Genomic DNA, 20,196 nt, shown 5'->3' on the forward strand with positions numbered 1-20,196 from the left:
TCTATTACGTGCATATCACCAAGCTACAATTCTATCTCAGATAGTGCGGATGCTACAACTAGATAATCAAACCTCTTGGATACAAATAGAAGAAATGTACACAAGCCCCTTCGCAATGCATGAAATCTTCTGGATAGCACCAAAGCAAAGGCCAAAATCGATAAAAAAAACCCAACACCCTCTTAATGACAGCAATCCAAACCTGGGACCAGAAAAAGAAGCTCTTACCAGAAGGAGTGTCGCAGTTATCAGTGTTTACCCATCAAAATTGGTTTCCGCCGGGCAAAATACAGGGGGCTTTCGAAACCTGGACAAAAGCGGGATTCAGGAGACCAATAGATCTAACACACCAAAGCAAGATCCTGGACAAACAATACTTTGACACAAAAATTGGGACCCAAACACAGCGGCATCAGTACCTCCAACTGAAGAAACTTATCGAAGTCCTGACGAACCTGGGAACATTCAAGAGGAAACTGACACCGCTAGAAAGGACAATCAAAAACTACCCAATTACACCAAAAGGAATTTTATCAACAATCTATAAAGCGATCATAACAACAGAAAACCAAACCAAATTAAAACATCAACTTCGCTGGGAGGAAGAGTTGAACGTACAATGGCAAGACTCAGACTGGAACTTAATTTGATCATCACCTGCAAATAACTCGCCAGTACACAACATCCGCTTACAAACTGTTAAATTGTTGTCGAGATGGTACTTGACTCCACAACACCTGCACAAAATAAATATAAATAATGATCCCAGATGTTGGAAGAAGTGCGGACAGGAAGGCACGTATCTCCATTGCTGGTGGGATTGCCCACAAATTAAACATTTCTGGAGAGAAGTAACAGCCCAAATTAAAGAGATAACATCTCAGGAAATTGCATTTAATCTGGAAGTTATACTCTTACATAAATGGGATGATTTAATAGTAGGCAACACTAGAGAGACTATCTCGACACTACTTGTGACAGCCAAATTGACAATAGCTGTAGGATGGAAATCACCATCCCCACCTTCTTTGGCAGTGTTTATGGCAAATTATGGCAACAGTTCGTTATGGCCAAAATCGCAGATTCAATACAAAGGACACAACAGACAATCATAGCTCCGCGTATGAGATATATTAAAACATGGTCACCGATACTAAATTATATGTCAAGGGAAGGAATACTCCCGAGTAACACCACATACCATAAGTGGTTACACCTGTGAGATATACTAAGTAGTCAGAGATGCAAATAGGTTCAAACTCTGCACTTACACTCAGAACAACAATTACATCAATTATCAATACCAATATACTGAGGGGAATATACTATCACTTGAAAACCAAAGGTAGTACTGTACTGAGCAATGTAAAACGAAATATGTGTTATTTGTATATGTACTTTTCTTATTATAATAATAAAAATAATTTTTTTAAAGTAGGTTGGAAAATGGCTGAGAAAGAGAGAACGAGGCAGGGAAAGGGAAGAGGATATGGGGGTTGTCAGGTGGAGGGAAAGGGGGAACTATGTGAGGGCAGGGATACAGGGGGAAATGATGTGCCACCCCAGAAACCCTTGAGAGTCCCCTAACATACAAGTGGGCCTGGCCCAGCAGCCAGCACCACATAACTAGGCCATAGTTTTCCTAGGTGGAGACTGTGGGGGGCCAGGCTGAAAACAGAGGGGCAGATAAAGGAAGGTTGGCCATTGTGTGGTAAGGAGAAAAGGATGCGGGGAAAGGCTAATCAGAGAAGAGAAAGGGGAAAGAGAGGAGGAAGAAGAAGAGAAGAGATTGGATTTATACCCAGCCCTTCACTACCCAAAGGTGTCTCAGAGCGGCTTACAAACGCCTTTCCCTTCCCCTCCCCACAACAGACACCCTGTGAGCAGTGTTCCCTCTAAGCTGAGTTAGTGTGAGCTAGCTCACAGTTTTTTAGCCTCCAGCTCACAGATTTCTGTCTTAGCTCAGGAAGGATGGCTCCAGAGCAAACTAATTTATGCAGCAGCCAAATCGCTTGCTCACAACTTTAATGCCAGTAGCTCACAAAGCAGAATTTTTGCTCACAAGAATCCACAGCTTAGAGGGAACATTGCCTGTGAGGTAGGTGATAAGAAGAGAGCTCTCTCGAGAACATCTCTTGAGAGAACAGCTCTGAAAGAACTTATGACTGACCCAAGGTCACACCAGCAGCTGCATGTGGAGAAGTGGGGAATCAAACACGGTTCTCCCAGATTGGAGTCCGCACTCTTAACCAAACTGGCTCCCCCCACCCCACCCATTAAGTCTGTGCGGGTTCACTCCCTAAATAAAGTTCCAGCATCTGATTAAAACGTGACATTGTCAGGAAAGTTTCTTGAAAGTTTGCACATGTCCACCATTATGTTTAAACTGGACCAATACATGTGCAATTCTGTTACACATGCAATATTAGCATGTCAGCACAACATGCACCCAGGCTATTATCTCTGGAATGTTAACACTGCGTATGTAATGGCTGAAAGGTCAGTTTAAATGAGACACTGGAAACATGTAACGCTGCATGGTTAAATTCTTCTTGCCTGCCAGCATCAGATCTAAGATGTCATGGTAAAGAAAATCACAAGAAATCACTAGCTTATGTCTGGACTATCAAACACATATATGTAATTCTTTATGTCTTTGGGATTCACCTCCATAGGCAGAGGAAAAAATGTCCCTTAAATATGTTATTTTGCAAAATCAAGTTTTATTATTGACTACAAGAATTTCAGTAAGACCCTGTACAAAATTAACCACTAGTGTAAGAGACATATTTCCTTCAGCTCTTCTCTGTAATCATGAAATAATAAAACTCAAAAATATGTCCAAACTGCCAAGTGTTCCTATTCCATTTGGCTTTTCTTAGACAGAAGCCTGTCTATATTTAAATGTACATATACACCACTTTTCTGCTACAGGACTGTCAACGCTGCTACAGAATACTTCATGAAAGATGCACAAATCTTTCAGTGATTAGCTTGCGGGAAGTCTTATGCCGCCCCCTTCCTGGCAATAGTTTTACTCCTCCTACTCCACTACTGGAAACTTTTTAAAAAGATGTTGAACAAGGGCCATTGTTAGGGTTGCCAGGTCTAGGTTGGAAAATACCTGGAGACTTTGGGGGTGGAGCCAGGAGAGGGCGGGGTTTGGGGAGGGGAGAGGCCTCAGAAGGGTACAATGCCATACAGTCCACCCTCCAGAGCAGCCATTTTCTCCAGGGGAGCTGACCTCTGTCAGCTGGAGATCAGTTGTGAAAGCGGGAGATCCCCAGGTCCTACTTGGAGGCTGGCAACCCTAGCCACTGTTCCTATGTACCAAATGGGGGAGGGCGGTCTCGAAGCAATTTTAACTAGCAGCTGTCACACATTTGTCCAGAAAATCAAAACCAGCGTGGAAACTGTACGTTGCAGCTCTCTTTGCCCACCTCCCAGATCATTAATTTTTATTGTAAAACTTCCGGCAGCGATAGCAGCATGTTTTCAAGTAAGTAATCTAGGCTTGTGGGCGGCAGACTCAAGGTGACTTAGTACACAAGGGAATGGTGTCTACACGTGCTCAGAGACACTTCTTTCTTAATTATTCCTTCCCGTGTCCAAAGTTAAGTCCCCCTTGCCACGAGGGGGGGGGGGCGTTGCTACTGCTGCCCCATAAGCCACTGTTCCTTCCTACAGGGGCTATACGCCCCAGGGATGAAACCCAAGCGTCTCCGGTGGGCACCAACTGACCTGTACACTCCAGGCGCCTTCGGGCCTCCTCTGGCTTAAGCTGCGCTTCCGCTACCAACCCAGCAGCGGTTCATGCACGCACCGCCCCTTCCGCTGCAGCCTGGCTAGGGAGGCGGGCTTGCGGGCGGCGCGTCTCGCCGGACTCCGCCCTCGTTACTCTCTTGAGTAGCGCTAGAGGTGCAGGGCAGTGGTGGTTGAAACCGAGCTGTGTGTGGATGGTCCGAATGAGCTATTCGAAACTGGTTCTACGTCCAGCCGCGGCTCGATCCTAGGCAGTTTTTCTCAGAACTAAATCCTGGCGATTTCAATGGGATTTACTCTCAAATGGGCGTGCATACGATTGTTGTCCGTGTTCCCGTAGCCCGGCTTTCAGCCCAGTATACAAGACAGTTAGAAAAGAACACAACACATCGTGCAAGCTTCTGAGAGCTCTTCCTCAGGCTAGATGTTTAAATCAAAATAAGGAGTAAAAAAGATATCTGGGATGGTGATGGTGAGACCTCGTCACTAGCATTCCCTACAGAATCCTGGCCAAGAGGCTGCAACAACATATGAGAGATTCTCAAAAAAAAAACAAACCTCCCGTTTTTTTATTTTGTTTTTCTAACATGCAACCTGATGAAGAGCTCCAACCTGATGGAGCTCTGAAGCAACATGCATACTTTTCGGTGTTGTTTTGCTTGGTCTTAATAAAAGGCTTTTATTTTTGGAATTTGTTTTTTGATTTTGCTGGACATCCACACAGCTACCTGCAGTTTCTGATGGTGTTTCATTTGCACTCCTGCCTTCTTAGCTTTTTGCCTTTCGTTTTATTTTCTTCCACAAGTCCTCTGATTTTAGTAGTTGCCAGACAGGCAGAAAATCAGGAAGGCATTTCTGAGCCTGCTGAACTTCAGCCTTTTGTGCAGCTATGAATGACAAGAACAGCAAAGAGCTTTTTGACACCTCAAAACCTTAAGCTTTTTGGGGTCAGAGCCTTCTTTGTCAGTTGCATGAAGTAATCACTTTCTAGATAAGTGGTGAGTACAGAGACCAGGCCCTGACCTTGATAGCCCAAACTAGCCCCATCTCAAGCTTAGCCAAGGTCAGCCCTGGTTAGTAATTGGATGAGGTGCCACCAAGGAAGTCCAGGGCCACAATGCAGAGGCAGGCAATAGCAAACCACCTCTGAACATCTCTTGCCTTGAAAACCCTGTGAGGGGTTGCCATAAAATCAACTGTGACTTGATAGCACTTTCGACCACCACAGAGAAGAGGGAAGGAATTATTGGTTTCTACAAAGTCAGGCCAAAACATCAAGTAATAAAAGCAGTGCCTTTTTCTTAAAGCGCCAGTACTCTTATATAAGGGTGCACTGATTTTCACCAATTCCTCCCTCTCTCTGTAGATCCCAACTAGGTTGTTCCTGAAGGTCCACTCCCTCTCTGGTTGAGTGGGGCAGGCCAGTGCATGACAATCAGGACCAATGTTCCCTCTAAGCTGTGGAGTCTTGTGAGCAAAAATTCTACATTGTGAGCTACTGGCATTAAAGTTGTGAGCAAACTATTTGGCTACTGCATAAATTAGTTTGCTCTGGAGCCATCCTTCCTGAGCAAAGACAAAAATCAGTGAGCTGGAGGCTAAAAAACTGTGAGCCAGCTCATATTAACTCAGCTTAGAGGGAACACTGATCAGGACTGGGAAGAGCCCCCCCAAAATGTGCTGGTACTCAGTACTGTTGAGTACCATCACACACACACACTCTGAATATAAGCATTATAGATGTGTCAGATTGCAGAGGACCACATGCAACTTGCAGAGAACCATATATCAGGAGTGACCAAACTCTGGCTCGGGAGCCACATGCAGCTCTTTTAGAGAGCCAGTTGAGTTTGGTGTAGTAGTTAAGTGTGCGGACTCTAATCTGGGAGAACCGGGTTTGATTCCCCACTCCTCCACTTGCACCTGCTGATGTGACCTTGGTTCAGTCACAAGCTCTGGCACAGCTGTTCCTCAAAGAGCAGTTTGTGTCAGAGTTCTCTCAGCCCCACCCTATTGTGGGGAAGGGAAAGGAGTTTGTAAGCCGCTCTGAGACTCCAAGTGAAGGGCGGGGTATAAATCCAGTCTCTTCTTCATCGTCTTCTTCTTTTACACATATTGTGCAGCTCCCAAGGGATGCCCCCAAGCCCGGCCCCCAAGAGTGACCACCTGTCCAGCCACCCCTCTCCCTCCCATCTATTTGCTTTCTTTGTTTCTCTCTCTCTTTCTCCCTTCCTTCCTCTCCTTCCTCCCCCATCTATTTGCTTTCTTTCCACTTCTCTTTTTCTCCCTTCCTTCCTTCCCTCCTGTATCTGTTAACTTTCTCTCTTTCTTTCCACCTCTTTAATTCTTTCTTTCCACCCCTCTCTCTTTCTCTCTCTCTCTTAAATAAATACCATTAGCAAACAAATAAATATCATTGAACAAATAAATATCATTATCAGTATCTGTTCTTATCCCTTTTGTTCTTATTTTGGGCAGTCTCATTTAATGTTAATAAAATGCAAATTTGCATATTTTCCAATAAAAGTGTGTGTGTAATATTTGTTCATGTTTTGCGGCTCTCAAACATCTGACGTTTATTCCATGTGGCTCTTACGTTAAGCAAGTTTGGCCACCCCTGTCATATATGATATGACTACTGTGTGCCCTGTGCCTCTCCCTACCAAACTAATGCAATAATATAACTGTAACCTCTGAGAATGTAGTGTTGTCTTCCTGAGGTTGCCAGGTCTCCTGATATAGTGGGAGACCTCCCTTCAGCAGTAGGTTGGTGGGAGGGAAATTCAGGGAAAAAATCACCACTGCATTGGTGGTGCGACATCATTTCCACCAGCACCCTACCCAAGCCACTGAGTAAGTATCAGGGTAGTATGCAAAGTACAACATGAATGCAGAACCCTAATCAGCAGAGCTGTGATCTGCTCCCCACCAGCTAAAGTAGTACCTTACTCTGAAATAATAAAACTCAGTGTAACTCACTTCCTAAGTAAACTTTGGATTAGTGATGCTCTGAAGATTTTTTTAAAAAATTGCTAATAATTTCACTTTTTGATAACATTCCTTTTTATCATGAGTCAGTCACCTTGCCACTGAATTCTTATGTTATTCATAATTTTAAATGGGATTAAGTTGCCTTATTCTGAGTCAGACCATCAGCTTATCAAGGTCAATATTGTCTGCTTTGACTGGCAGCAGTATTTGGGTCAAAGTCTTTCACATCCCTTATTACCGGATCTTTTTAAACTAGAGATGGCGGGGATTGAACCTGGGACTTTTTGCATGCAAAGCAGATGCTGTATCATTGAGCCATGGCCCATCCCTAGTCCATGTTATATGTTGATTCTGCATCTGCACAGTTAATATTCAGTACAGTGGTCAGTAAGGGTCAGTAGTACCTGCTGTTGCTGCATGAACAAAAGCTGACTAACTTCTTACTTGGTATCAAGAGAAACTGACCTGATTGCCAAAACTAACTTGAGCTTTTCATAAACGGAACTATAATTTTGAGAACAGTGATTTGCTGTGGTTCTGCCTAGAGCACAGGAATGAAATCATCATCCTTGAGGTCAACAAAGTCACATAAGCCCAAAGGTATGGGAAGAACATTAATAATCCTGCAATTATGACCTTTACGAAGAAAATGAAGAAGGAGGGTTAGAAAACAAAGGCTTCCTAGTCTAATGACTGTTTGGAAAACCCAAAGCACCAACCAGTGATTTAAAAATTCAGTGTGCATATACTAATCATTTGAAAAATCCTGCATGCCATCCAAAACAACAACCAGCCTACTGGGAAGAATGCAAGTCAAGCACCCTGGTTATTTTTTTTAAATCCCAGCATTTGTAACATTTGTAATTTGCTGTCTTTTCTTGTGCCTGCACTACAGTTACCAAGCAGTATTGCAAAATGTGCATGTGTAAAAACAAAATTATGACCCAGTTTAGAACTTCCAATAAAAGCTACTTTTTTCTTAGTGAGAACAGATGCTACTCATAATTGACAATGTAAGAATAGTCATGCTGGATCCGGAGCCCAGGAAGACTTACATGCAGATTGTCACGTATAGTCCTTCTGCAGGGGCTCAGACCATCAGAAGTGCAAAAGGGCCCAGTTATCTTAGGTGCATCTACACAGCTAGAAGGATAACCATTCAGTAATGAATGCTTGTTCTGACATAAGATGTGTGACCAAGATAGGCATGCTTAGAGTATTTAAATACAAAAATGTATCTGTATATATGCAAAAGCAAAATGGTTACATTAACCTTTACAGAACTTAGCCAAAATCCCTATGTCTTTACCCATCAGATCCACACCCACCCTTTTTTTTTTGTCCCAGATCTTGATTCACCATTTTCAAGCCTTTTTTTTAAAAAAGCATGTTAAATACCCAAATTGCTTCAGCTTTCATTATGCCTGATAATCATGGTACATTAACTTTATTTTTGATCACATGGAAAATCTTTTGCTTCTTGCTGAACAAATTATATTGAATAATCTATATGTTTAATTCTCAACATGCCCCCTATGTGCGGATATCTAAATCTGCAGATAGGGAGCACACTTAACCCAAACAGGTTTTCATGGAAACTTGGGTAACCCCCTAGGTTTGCAGAAAAATCTGAAAACTGAAAAAAATACATTGTGGGGTTTAAATCTCCCCCCCACCCAATAAAAGAAGACAATGCCAGATGTCTGGGCCACACTCACTCGCACTGCCACTGCCCCCAACGGAGCCACCATTGTACCGGCCCATGAGCCCGGCCCAAATGCCACTGCTGAGATTGCTGCCACTGTCAGGCCATCCATTGCTGCTGCTGAGCCTGCCACTGCCGGGAAAGCTGCTGTTGAATCTGCTGCCACCACCAGAGCTGCTGCTGCCACCACCACTGAGCCCATCAACAGTGAAGGAGCTGCTGATGGGGCCGCTAACCCCCAAAGGGACATCAAACCCCTCCAGGCTGCCACCATGCTGCAAAGGTCGTCGCTGGCACCAATGGCCAGCAATGAAGGTTCAGCTCAGTCTTGCCCCCTCAATACCAGATGCCTCCGCACACAGGCTTTCTGCCTCCTTGGGTCCCATACAACCTGGCCTGGCTACCGCAAAGGATACAGGGCAAGGCTCCCGAGACCCTGAAATTGTAATAGGCACACGGTCTTGAGTGAGGAAAGGGAGCAGGGAGGGAGAAAAGGAGGAAGAGAAAGCACTCACCAAGGGAAGGAGAGGAATAGAGCCGCTGCGGGGCTCAAACATAGGTAAAAGGGGGGCGGAGAGAAGGGGGAATTGGCTTGCGGGGAGAGATGGTGGTATTGGTTTAGGGAAGAGAAAGAAGGGGGATTGGCTTGTGGGGGAGAGAGAAAGACAAAGAAACAGTGGCTGGCTTGGTGGAGGGTTGGAAAGAAGAAGGGGGAATTGGCTTGGGGAGAAAAAGAAAGGGGAAGATGGGGGAGAAGGAAGGAAGCAAATGTGAGAGAATGTCCCCTCCCCACAAGTTTCTTGTGGGTCCCCACTTGTGTATTTTAATAGCAAAGATGGCCATATCTTTGGATACTTAAATCCAGTGACTGGGCTGTGAATGGGCAACACAGATCCTTCTACAAACCTCAGAAGGGGCCCAGGTGTGCAGAAAAATGTGAAATCTTTAAAAATACACTGTGGATTTTTTGAAAAACCAAAAATGATAAAAGGAACTCCTATGTCTTTAAAAATGGATTACCTCAGTGACTGTTCCTAGGCAACCACAGCATTCCAGGCTTCCATTTCTTTGCCTAAAAAACAGGGTGAGGGGGCAGGGCCAGGCCTATTTGGGCCTTTGAGGGAGGACTCATTGGGGCCAGCCCTGGGGCTAGGGTTGCCAGTACTAGGTTAAGAATTTCCCAGAGAGTTTGTGGTGAAGTCTGAGGAGTGCAGAGATTGGGGTAGGATTGTCAGTCCCCAGGTCTGGGTGGTGGTTCTACCGGTTTTTGGGGCTTCTGCCTGCTGGCGGCCAGCTGACTGGCGGGGGAACCCCACCCCCAAACAGCCACATCCCCACAGGAAGTTCCCACTGCGATGAAGTCACCCAGAAGTGACATCATAACATCAGTGGGATCGTGAAGGGGCATTCAGGGCACTCTATGGTGAATTTACCCTCAAACCGTAGTTTAAAGGGTCTTTTTGAAAGTGGAGCTGCCACCAGCAACAGCCACTCTCCCTCCAAGCTGAAAGATTTAAGGGCCCCTCCAGCCATGGGCTCTCCATCAATCAGCTGCAGCCCTTTAAATCTCTGCAGGAGGGGAGGGAGAGTGGTGGTTGTGGGTGCCTGCAGCTTGTGGGCAGGGCTTCCCCCATCAGCCAGCTGGCCAGCAGCAGATTGGAGCCCCCAGAAGTAAAGGAACCCCTGGCTGAACCTGGGGGCTGGCAACCCTAGGTGGAGGGTGAGGCTGGCCTGGCCGAGTCACACCCAATTGGTAATAGCTCCTGCCTTATCTGAGCTTAGGGCATATTGGCAGCTATGTTTCATCCAAGTGGCTGCAGGATCAACTCCTTTCCTAATGAGATGCCAAGTGCAAGCCTAGAACCTAACTTAGCATGCCTGTCAGGTGATACCCATGCTAGGAGGTTGTACCTAAGCAGGCTATAAAAGTGGAAGAGGAAACAGCAATAAGGAGGTTTCATTGGGGCTTTGTTGGAGAACTGAAGCTTCTGGAAACTTGCTACTCTAAGAAGACTTCAGCAATCGAAATGATATGAGGATCTTTCTTTGTGTATATTGCCTTTGTTTTATTTTCTGCAGTTGAAGTATTTATGTTACCACAGTACTTTGCTTTGTTGAGCATCCTTTGATCACCCAAATCCATTAGAAAGAACCCTTGCCTTAGGGAAGAAAATGGCCTCTAGCAGATTGATGCTTGTGCTAGCTAATCAGCTTCAGGGGAGGGCAGTAGAAAGAGAAAAAGAACACCTAGGGCTCTATTAACCTCTTCCCCTCTCTAGTTTGAGGCCTGTAAAGGCCTCTAAGAAGGAGTCCGGAGGGTGTGTTGGCCTTGTCCAATCCTGATGGTATGTCAGACACTCACAATATACTTGTTAGTAGATTGAAAATTTATCATTTGAGTTGTTTAAGAACCCTCTGGTGTATGCCATCTGACCTGCAGACTTACTGTTTTTCAGTTTGCCTAGTGGTCTTACAATTTCATCTCTCTTCACCTTCATAGTTATTTATGATGTCTAGAAAGCTTGTTTTTTGTGGTATAACTTGACCACATATTTGTCCAGTCAGTCAGTTCAGTTTATTTGGTATATCACCAGCCCAATTACCAACAATACAAAAAGGGTACCAATAATATATATAAAATATTTAAATATAAAACTGTGTTTAATCTGCAAATGTTAATTACAAAATTACTAAAGCTCTAAATTTCTACCATACTCTATCAACTATTATTCAACTGTTGAATAAGTATTATAGGGGTTATACAATTCTACTTCCTATCTCCTAAGTCTTCTGGATTCTTTCTAAAATTGTACTACATGTGCAGCACGTATTTTTTGGGCAATTGCTAGAAACTTAGCACAATTTATTATGATCTGTGGAGCGGGATCAAATAATAGCTTCCTATTTATCTCCTTGTCCAAGTATCCGTGGTGTTAGCCGAATTGCTCCTTAAGGGAAACAACCGGTACAGTTATTATTATCGGGATTCTTCCGTCTATGTTTACGGAGGATGGCACTGTTTCCGAGGTTCCCAATGAAAGACTGAGGCAAACTTCTTTAATAATAATAATAGTTTACTGACACACTTCACTCAATAACATACAACAGTCACAGCACACAAGACTAAGAAATTAAGATAGAATAATACAACACAGTTATGGTGGTTGATGCTCTGGGTTATAATTACCTAGCTGCAACTGCGTGGCTCCAAACTTCAAGTGAAGGGGGTAAGGATGGGGATAGAATTGGAAAAGAATGGCAAATGGACTCAGACCAGCTAAGACCACATGCCAAAGAGACTCTAGCTGCAGTTCTAGAGTATAAAGAAGAATGGGTAGGATATGGGATAGCAAGCTGGGCTTAAGAGGAAAAGCAGGATTTGTAGAGGGCGTTGTTTGAGAGCGATGGGGGGTTTCAGGGTCCCGGGCAAGAAGTCAAGAACAAGAGAGAGAACTAAGAGAGTGGGAACTTAAGAGAGTGAACTGTGGGTGCGTTCTTGATTATATCTAAAGGGGTCTAGAGGAGGAGCTGGGTCCAGGGGACCTGCCCCTATGACACTCAGGTTCTGTCATAGCCAAGAAGTTAGCGATTGGCTACTGTATTTTTCTGGGTGGGCCAGAAAACTGGAGGGCAATTTGAAATCTAGTTGCTAACTCAATCAAGACACCTGGGCTAGGGGTATTCGTATGCAGATGGGTGACTCATGTCCATGCGGCCAGGCTGAATACCGGGTTTTTGTGAGTATGTGCAGCTTTGTTGGTGCGAGGGGGAGGGGGCCCTGGAGGTAGGTGACCATGCGGCTGGTTTGAAATGGCGTTTTGTGCTTTCTGTGACCACGTGCGTTGTTCTATGGAGTGCACTAGACACAGGAACACCTCAGGAGTACAAACCATTGGAAAACACGGTCTTCGGTAGGTACTCTCACCGGGCGCTCTCAGTCCGTTGTTGGACACTTCATCAGGTAACAGCGTAACACAGTCCATAAAAACACCATAGCAGGCTTGCGGGCTTACAGTGGTACCTCCTTATAACAGGATGACTAATTTTTACTCTGATGGTTTCATAAAATGTACAGTGGAGTAAAATATGTTCAATTGTTTCGACTTTCCCTGAACCACACGGGCATAGTCGCTCAGACAAAGGTACCTTTTTATACCGGCCTTCTAACACCGCCGAAGGATAGATGTTACATCGTGCCAGGGAGTATGCCCTGCGGTGAGAGGGAATCTCTAATAGTGATAAATACACTGCGGGAGCAACTATATATTTTGTTTCCTTTGAGGCCAAAATTCGACACTTTAGCAATATCACTTTGCCTTTCGGTGTCATATATTCTTTGTTTAACAATAGCCCTAGCTTGTTCTAATGGCATTATCTGTAGCAACTCAAAAGAGAAGCCAAGCAGATGTATCTTGTGGTGTACAGCACTAAGCCAATTAGAGCAACAGCTGTCTGTAAGAATTAGAGCAGTGATATCAGATGGTCTGTGGCATAACCTTAGCCAAGCATTTATGGAGGCCATGGTTATCTTGGTCTCCAATCTGATCAGCCCAGTTTCTAGTCATAAACTGGCGTTGGAAGCACTAGTTGAGAAACAAAAAATAAATCTTAAAAATTTAGACTAACTTTTCCAGGGGTGCAAAACTTGAGGAGGGTGGGCCCAGCATAGTGCCGTATTGCAACTGTGGTATTGTTTTAGCAGAGTATAGTTTAAGCCCGGTATAAAATGACCCCCTTTTGTTGAATTAAATTTGATAATACTATTAATAATACTATTGATAATACTATTAATAATAATACCATCCCATATTTGCCACAAATTCATGATGGTCATTTCTTGACCCTGTAGATTGAAACATGACCCCTAGATATTTGAAAGATGAAACCTGCTCTAGGCTATGGCCCTTTATGCTCCACATCCCTAATTTGGGCCTCTTTCGAAAGGACATCACTTTGGTCTTCTGATAGTTGATTTCTAATAAGTTGGAATCACAATAGGTACCAAGCTGTTTTAGTGCCCTTTTAAGGTCTACTGGTGTTCTAGATAAAAGGACCATGTGGTCTACATACAGTAAGACTGCGATACAATGATTTACCAAAATAGGGGGATGTGTGTCAACCATTTCAAGGCTTTTAATCAGGTCATTAATATATAAAGCAAAGAGATTGGGGGCTAAAACACAGCCTTACTTGACTCCCTTTTTAGTGGGAATGACATTTATCAAGTGTCCTTGCTTATTACATCTAACTCTAGTAGATGTGTTAGCAGGGGTCATTTCGTAGAAAAAGAGCTGCAGGAGCTCATTAGCATAACTTATTAGCATATCCCACACCCCCTGACATCACCGGAAGTGTGCACCAGCCCCTCTGACAGGCAGAAGCACCTGGGATTCATTCTTTCCCCCCTCTCCCTTCCCTTCGCCTCCAAGTCCAGCGGAGGAAAAAGGGAGGGGGAGGATCTCAGGCACTTCTGCCTGACAGAGGTGCTGGCGTGCCCACAGCCAGCCTGGGTGAATTATAGAATCATAGACTCATAGAGTGGGAAGGGACCTCCAGGATCATCTAGTCCAATCCCCTGCACAATGCAGGAAATAAACCAATACCCCCCACACACCCCAGTGACCCTTGTTCCACGCCCAGAATATGATAAAAAAAAAACCTTCAGGATCACTGGGGGCCAAACTGGCCTGGAGAAAAATTGCTTCCTGGCCCCAAAGTGGCGATCAGCATTTCCCTGGGCATGTAAGAAAGGGCCACAAGAACTAAGCACTGATGCAACCCTTCCTGCTCTACCTCTCGTGATTTGCCTAAGTTCACACAATCAGCATTATGATCCTTTTAAAGTTGAAAGCATGATATAAATGCAAAGGACTATTTGTAAGATTATCTGTAAGACACAAGACCAGGACGCATCTCACTTCTGGCAATCACTAGGAGAGATCCTATCACTCAGCTTCCATTGCCCCACACACACCCCACACTGGAATAAGAACATAATATCAGACCATAGCACATTGCAATAAAGTCCCTACAACTGTATACAGAAATACTGAGCTTCCCTACCATTTGCCACAACTAGCCCACCACACAACCAGGATCAAGGCTCCTAAGTGGACCAACAGACAGGCATACACTCATTTGAGAAACTGAGTATTACATTACAACACCTCTGGAACATTACAGATCAGTAGAGGCAGCACTGCACAGTGGTCAGAGTTGCACATTGATGTGGGGAGACCCAGGTTTGTATTCTCACTCTGCTGGCTGAGTGACCCCGGGCCAAATCTCCCCTTCTCTACCTAACCTACCCCACAGGGTTGTTGTGAGGGTAACACACACACAATTTTTAAAAAGGTGTTCAAAAGTGAGCTGGGTGACCTTGGGTCAGTCACAGCTCTTTCAGAATTCTCTCAGCCCCCCAAAAATAAGTCTAGTTCGCCAATTAGTGGTACATGATGCTAAAAGAGCTACAACTTCAGCCTGCCAGACTCTTAGATTCTCCAGGCTACTCCACACACCCTGCCATATGATAATCAGTCATTAATTAGGATGGGGCAGTGGTTAAAGTGTCAGACTAGAATCTGGCAGACCCCAATTCGAATCCCCACTCTGCCATGGAAGATCATTGGATGACCTTGGGCCAGTCACACACTTCCAACCTATCCTACCTCACGGGGCTGTTGTGAGGTTGCAACAGAGGAGAGGAGAATGACGTATTACTTGTGGAGCTGAGGCTCAATGTCTCCAGCTGCTCTGCAACCTTCCCTTCCCTTGGTTTGCTCAGGAAGCCCTGGAGGCTGCTGGAGGGAAGGAGAGGCAGTTTAAACCACCTTCCCTTCCCTTGGTTTGCTCAGGATCCCCACGGCTGCAGAGAGTCCGAACAAGCCAGCTGCTGGAGGGATGTGCATTCGGTTCGTCTGAACCGAATGCACCCCCGAAAATGGCCCATTCGGGCCCCTTTCAGGCTGCTGCGGGTCGAATCAGATTCTCTGATCTGAATCGGCTTCCTACAGTTCTGCCCCATTATATCCTAAGGGCCATTTAAGTCAATGGCGAAAACATAGGGTATGTTCTGGGGGCTGGAGGGGAGGGGGTTTGAGGGAGAGGCTCCAAAACCACAGGGTAGCTGCTGGAGCCTCTCCCCAAGATACCCTCCATGTTTCAGGAACATTGAACTAGGGGGTCCAATTTGGGACCCCAAACAGGTTACCCCCATCCCCTCCATTGTTCTCTAGGGGGGGGGGAAGTTACTTTTTTCCCACCATAGAGAACAATAGAGGGGATGGGGGCAACCTGTTTGGGGGCCTGTAGAATTGGACCTCCTGGTCCAATGTTCTTCAAACTTGGTTGGTTTCTTGGGGAGAGGCTCCATCAGCTACCCTGCGAGTTTGGAGCCTCTCCCTCAAACTCCCTCCCCTCCAATCCCAAGAATATACCCTATGTTTTCACCATTGACTTCAATGACCCATAGAATATAATGGGGCCGAAACTGACATTCGGCTGGCCCTTTTTCAGGCCCCGCGTTCTAGCTACCCCACTTCACAATTATATATAAGGAGACATTTCAATTTATATCCCACCCTCCCTGCCAGGCAGGCTCAGGGCGGCTTACATTAAAAGTTAAAATAAAATAAAAAGTTAAAATACACAGTAATAGACATAATAAAATCATATACGTAACAAGTAAAGTGCTGGTGGCAGTATAACATTGCATAGTGATCCCAGTAGGCCATGGTAGAATGATGGCAAGGGAGTATAGCCAGAGTCAGTATCCAGTATATCACAAGGCCTTACCACAGTTCAGTTGTTGAAAGTGCCTCCTAATCAAAGGACTGGTGGAAGAGCTCCATTTTGCAGGCCCTGTGGAACTGTAAAAGGTCCCGCAGGGCCCTGATGTCTTCCGGGAGCTCATTCCACCAGTATGGAGGCGGTACTGAGAAGGCCCTGGCCCTGGTAGAGGCCAGCCTGGCATCTTTTGGTCCAGGGAGGGCCAAGCAATTTTGAGACCTTGACCTCAGTGCTCTCTGGGGAACATGTGGGGTAAGCAGGCCCCAGACCATATAGGGCTTTAAAGGTTAAAACCAGCACCTTGAAGCGAATCTGGTATGCTATCGGCAGCCAGTGCGATGCCTTCAGCACAGGCTGGATATGTTCCCGCACAGGCTGGATATCTTCCCACACAGGGAGACCCATCAGCAGCCTGGCTGCCGCATTTTGCACCAGCTGCAGCTTCCGGATTTGCAACAAGGGCAGCCCCATGTAGAGAGCATTTTGAAGATGTCACCCTGCAAACAGGGTGCCTGTACCTGATCATTCCTTGTTGTGGCCCCTGCTTGGTAGATGACCTTCCTGAAGAGTTCAAGAAGGCTCCCACGCTCCTATCATTTCACAGAAGGTGTCAAATTAAACTGTCCAGGAGGGCATTTTTATAAGCAATATCTTTGCTATCTTTGCTATCAATCAATATCATTATCAATATCAATCAATATCATTATCAATATCTTTGATAAGTTTTGATGTGTGTGGCACCTTTGGAAATAGCTTTATTGTATGTATTGTTTTAATTTTATTTATGATTTTCATTGTATTGTTAGGTTTTTAATTTTTGTAATCCATCTTGAGTCTCTGAGCAAAGGGTAGATAATAAATTAAGTAATTAAATAAATGGATATGCACTTGTGGGTTCATCCTTATAGAAAACAGATTGCTTGGGAGCTTCAGGATAAATTTGCAAGATCAAAGATTCGTGCCATAAGGAGAGCCAAAAGCAAGACTGATCGCTGGCCAGAGTCGAAGTATAAAGGCTATAACAAGTTATTACATTTGGCAAAGGCTCTCTACCCAGTTACCTCTACCCAAGCCGGGTGATATAAGTTCAATGGGCTACTGAAAGATGGAAATACATCAGACACCAGTGAGAAGAATACTTCTTTTTGTGCATCTGGCCAGGCATTGCCAATGAAGGTGGCCAGTGGGCTCTTGGTTAGGCTGGTCTTTTTGGACATCAGTGAGACTTTCTTACAAATAAAGGTATATAACTGTGTCTTTCAATACCAAAATTTCATTGTGTGGTGGGCCACAGGTAAAATTGGTTGACTGATATTCCCCCAAACCTTAATACTGATCCTGAATGACAAGGAAAGATAGAGACGTTGTCAGCCAGAGGTGATGTCAACACTTTAGGAATTCAGCATGGCCCATAGTCAGTTTCTAAGATGAGGATAAGTTATCAAAGAGACATGCTGAGCTGTGCGGCTGATTGAAAGGGGAACAAATCAGCACTGAAAATGTAGATGTGAAGTCTCAAATCCACCAAACTGCTTCTCACACTATATTTTAAGCCTCACATGCACTATCATGAGCGGGCCACTTTATGTGAACACATGAAGTTGACTTCTTCTAAGTCAGGTCTATCAAGGTCAGTACTGTCTACACTGACTGGCAGCAACTCTCCAGGGTCTTTCACATCACCTGATATGGGGGACTGAAGCTGGGGCCTGCAAAGCGAATGCTGTACACTGAGTCACAGCCCCTCAGATGGCTCACGGACTAAAACCTGCATCTAGACTAGATGATTTCTGTGAGCAACAGAGCTCCTCTCTCTGAGAAGGGACTGGTTGAGATTGGCTTACAGAAACTGAGTGGCTGGTTTATAGAGACTGATCCCCAAGTTTAAGGACCTAACCTTTGATCATCTTCCCAGGAAACCAAATTTCAAAATGTAGTCAAGCTCCTTTTGGAAATGTCACGATAATTTCATTCCTTTCCAAATTGTAAATTATAGCCTTAAAATAGTTACAACAGAGAAATGTTTGATCCAGCTCCTTAGTGCTCTGGAGGCTTCATATTAATTCTATATCTTCATTTGCTGTTAGAATGGGAGGGGGGCTTTCCTGGGTTTGATGTTCAGCTATAAAGAGGTAAAATTAGCAAAGGGCAGTTGAGTGGGATATAAAGCAGTTGTCAATGCATATAAAGCAGCTATCACACATTTAGCCCTCTATACATAATTAATATGTCTTGGAATGAAAGGAAAAGCTTATGGAAAAAGACAGCCCTCCTAGACAGCTAATGCCAGTGACATTGATCCCTTGCATTGATGGAATCCTAAAATTAGCTACTTCACATGGATTTTGAAAAGCCTTTTTCAGATGTAAGTTTTTCATCCCTTCTGATTTTGAAACCAACCTTCACTTTAAGGAAAGCAAACAGCAGTTGTAGTTAGAGTTTCTTGGCTTCTCCCTGTTCTAGAACCACCTTGCCTGGCCCTATGCTTTCTGCTGGTCCTTTCTCTGGACTTGCATCTCCCCTAAATCACTGCTTGTCTGCTTCTTGCTTGATTGCCAGGAGTTTCCCTGCTCCTGACACTTACTTATAACCTGCTCTAGCAATGCTGGTGTGAGCCTCTTAATACCTATTGTGGATTTGTCTTTTGCTTAGCTGCGTGTATCTTGTGTTTGTGTGTGTGCATATTCTGTGTGCTAATAACAGTAGCATGTACCCAAAACTCCCCTGCCCCACCATGTTTAGGGTATCTGTGAGGACCACTTGGATAGCACTCAAGGCCTGGAGAATAAGGACATGAAACAAACAAATGTAAGTGTGGTGGCATCAGAGTTAGCAGCAGGAGATAAAATAATGCTTGAGCACCTGCAACTGAGAATACAGGCTGAAGACCTGGGAGTGGGGGAATTCCTCCTTATAGGAGGGGGTAAAGGAGTGGTGGAGGGAGTTGCCAGTTGGAGATTAAGCGGGTCTAAACCTTTTGATAAATATGAATTGTCTTTTACTTTACTGCACAGGGGATGTGGAGTTGTGGGACACATGAACCATTGGTCTATTCTGACTGGCAGCGGCTCTCCACAGCACCTACTGCCCAGTGTTCCCTCTAAGCTGAGTTAGTGTGAGCTAGCTCACACTAACTCAGCTTAGAGGGAACATTGCTACTGCCTGGTCTTTTTAGTTGGAGAGGCTGGGAATTCAGCCCGGGGCCTCCTGCGTGCTCTTCCACTGAGCCACGGAGGAAGGAAAGGACAATGGGACCGGTAGGATCATCAGACGGACCACGCTCATTTCAGGAACTGGCCGGTGATCGGAGACCGCTCAGATGATGTCCAAGAACCCAACTTTATGAATGGGGGACGACTTTCTGCAGGACAAAGCCTCAAGACTCCAGGAGAGGGATCTCCAAGGAAGACCCTTCTGCAGGCGCAAATCCTCGTCTCCCTGTCCAGGAGGACCTCGGTGTTTGGGGCGTCCCCGTGCCTGGGACCTTGCCTCTAGCTAACAGGCTCTTGGGAAGAGCAGCCGGATCTCCCTGCCGGTAGATGCCGTCCGCTCAAGGACACCTTGCTTTCCACAGACGCCTGCAGGAACCAGCCGGAGAGACTCCCTCCCGTGGAGCACAAGAACCGTCCTGAGGGAGGGAGCGAGCCAGGGAGAGAGAGAGAGAGAAAGAGCTCGCCTTTCCTTCAGCCTCGGGAACGGGAAGTGTGCGGGGGGTGGGGGGTGGCGAGAGGATCCAGGAGCTTGCGAAGGGAAACCCGAAGTTGGCAGCCCCTTCGCTCCACTGCAGAGTTGGGGGACTGCAAGGGCCGAGGCTTTATTGACAAGGGACAGCAGGCGAGGCGGCCGCAAGCGGCGCGGGGGGACCTCCCGCTAGCCAGGAGCCTCCTCTGCCTCTCCTCGAAACGTCTTCAGCGTCTCCCCCCTTTGGATTCCCCAAACTTAACGAGCAG

General features: G+C 45.3%; 1 protein-coding gene across 1 annotated transcript in view; it reads right to left on the reverse strand.

Annotated features, from left to right (window-relative positions):
* RPAP1 (RNA polymerase II associated protein 1) overlaps positions 1–3,790 on the reverse strand; it is a 79,082-nt gene extending 75,292 nt beyond the window's left edge. The window contains exon 1 of the mRNA XM_015429507.1: positions 3,742–3,790. The gene's annotated coding sequence lies outside the window, so the exon portion shown is untranslated. The remainder of the gene's footprint in view (positions 1–3,741) is intronic.
* Positions 3,791–20,196: the final 16,406 nt, after the last annotated feature.

Source organism: Gekko japonicus, unplaced genomic scaffold (genome assembly GCF_001447785.1).
Source record: "Gekko japonicus isolate JY-2015 unplaced genomic scaffold, Gekko_japonicus_V1.1 scaffold251, whole genome shotgun sequence".
Taxonomy (NCBI): Eukaryota; Metazoa; Chordata; class Lepidosauria; order Squamata; family Gekkonidae; genus Gekko; species Gekko japonicus.